Here is a 2,623-nt window from a genome sequence, read left to right as displayed (position 1 = left end):
ATTCTTGTATTAAATATTCCGTATAGTTTTAATAAGCATTTTGAAGCTTTTACAAGTATTTCACTGTTTTTATTGAACAGAGTCTACAGAAAAAGCACACGCTTAAAAACAGGAACGAGCACAGCAGAGAAGAGAGGAAGTCCGTATCCAGAAAGAGATTGAAGTGGCCCACAAGGAGATGGAGACTCAGAGACTCGAGAAATATGTCAACATCAATAGCACTGCCGAATAAATTGGATCTGGACTCTTGATATTTAATTCTAAAAACTTTGTTTTTACTTCATTAAAATAAACCAAAAGTTTATTTTTAAATCTTGTAAAACAAAGAAAATTTGGGACAAAAGAGGGGAAACCCGAGCCCTTTTTCCGGTATCCAGTCGTTTGGCATTTAATTCTCTCTGTTTCAATTTTTGACTTGTTTTTTTTTTCTTTGCAATTTTTTTTTTAATTTTGCGATGTTGGGCCTTGGAGACAGATCTTAGGCTAGCATTGCAAAACAATATATAACTATTCCAAAATATTCACGTCTTTCGGAACTTTTGCCAAACAAATACTTATTCCGTCAGGGATCAGGAATGGATATTACGTTAAAACACCCATCCCGTCAGTGATCAGTGTCATAAAAAAAATTCTAAATTGCAAAAATGAAACATCCGTTTACAGATGTAAAAAAGCTCCGTTGTCCTCTCTTTTCAAAATGCTTTTATTTAAACGTTAAATAAAATAATTGTTTGTAAACTTAGTATTGTATTTTTATAGTACGTGAATATCTGCATTTGTTGGTGACATGTTCCTGTGAGGGACAAAAGGCCCACGGACCTTATAGGTCACCTGAGTATCATGTAACAACTTTCCAACAATTAATGTTTTAAACCAGAGGCCATGAAATTTGCAATACTGAAAGAGGCACCATTGCTTTTCATAATTTTACACTTAGCATGCTTACTTTGGTTACTTAATAAATATCCAGAGATAGATCAGAGTAACAGAGAGAAAAAGCATTTCCACTTTATAACCAGTTGTGCACCCCATCCCACAGGAACCACTGACCTTGTGGACACATATTTCAAAATTTGGGAAATTTTATCATAAATTTTATTTCATCTTTAATGTTTGATTAATATACAAGAACAGATTTCAAAGCATTAATTTATTTTCAGACTATGTACACCCAACCCCCCTTTCCAAGTACCCCTGACCCAGGGGCCCTAAAATTAATCATTTTGGAAAAGGCAGCTTTCTTCATCATAAATATGTACTTAGATCATTGACATAATACCCAGGAGCAAAGAAAAAAATTCATGCATATTCACTATATAATCATAAGAGCCCCGCCCTAACAGCAGAACCCCTGATCCCGGGGCCATGAAATTCACAATTTTGGAAGAGACATTTTTGTTCATCATAACTGTGTACTTGTTTAGTTTATTTAATACCCAGGAGCAGAGAAGAAGATTTTCAAAGAATTAATGCATTTTCATATAATATAATCAATAGTGCCGAACCCTAATACTAGAACCCCTGACCCCGGGGCCGTGAATTTCACAATTTTGGAAGAGGCATTCTTGTTCATCATAATTATATACTCGGTTAGTTTATCTCATACCCTTGATCAGAGTAGAATAATTTAAAAGATATAATTCATTTCACTTTATAATCTGTATAGCCCCGCCCTAGCACTAGAACCCCTGACCCCGGGGCCATAAAATTCACAATTTTGGTAGATGACTCAATGCTGATTACAATCATGCCAACAGTTTGTCTGCTTGATGTCCTGGAGTAAAGAAGAAGATTTTAAAAGATTGCATTAATTTTAACGGTTTTAGCCCCACCCCTCAGGCCCCAAGGGGGGGGGGACCATGAAATTCATATTTTTTGTTCCCCTTCTCCCAGAGATGCTTCATGCAAAAATTGGTTGAAATTGGTTCAGTGGTTTCAGAGAAGAAGCTGAAAATGTTCAAATGTTAACACAGGACGGACGACGACAGACGAAAACGAATAGCAATAGGTCAACTGAGTGATTCACGTGACCTAAAAATACAGTGTAATATAAATACTGCAAGTAATTGAGCATATTCTACTACGTATAGTTGCCCGTGTGGCACAGTGGTCAGAATCTTTTAGAGTTCTTTAGAATCGATAAGTAAGGAATTGATCCTTACGCCTCGGGTTCGAATTCCACTGTGGGACGTGGAGACCGGTCCTTCGGATGAGACCATATAAACCGAGGACCCGTGTCGCAGCAGATGCTGGCTCGAAAAAGATCCTTCACTGCTCAATGGCCCTGAGTGTCGAGCTTCTCTCCCATATAACCACACGGTTTGCACCTCCATGCATGACCCTCTCTTCCCTGCCGATCTCAACATGGATGACATGATCATAAATAAACCCAATAACATTACTAAGTATGTATTTAGTGAATTCAAGTAAAGTACCTGTGATCCCAGCATAAGTAGAATTTTCGAAGGAATTAAAGGACGCCTTCCCCCAAATAAAAATACAACGTAATTTGTTCTGTAAACCCTTCAAAATATAGAACTGATTCAATTTTGAAAGAAGGAATTATTTCACATCCCTCTTTCAAGAGAGACGGATCTTTTTCGAACTATCACATACGTCGAAA

The 2,623-nt window shown here is 37.1% G+C and overlaps 1 pseudogene; it reads left to right on the top strand.

Moving 5' to 3' along the window:
• LOC134238035 (uncharacterized) overlaps positions 1–237 on the top strand; it is a 491-nt pseudogene extending 254 nt beyond the window's left edge.
• Positions 238–2,623: the final 2,386 nt, after the last annotated feature.

This window comes from Saccostrea cucullata, unplaced genomic scaffold, assembly GCF_032062105.1.
Source record: "Saccostrea cucullata isolate Sc308-1 unplaced genomic scaffold, CSIRO_AGI_Scuc_v1 ctg40, whole genome shotgun sequence".
NCBI classification, from domain to species: Eukaryota; Metazoa; Mollusca; class Bivalvia; order Ostreida; family Ostreidae; genus Saccostrea; species Saccostrea cuccullata.
Note: the sequence above shows the minus strand (reverse complement) of the source record. Positions and strands in the feature narration are given on the sequence as shown.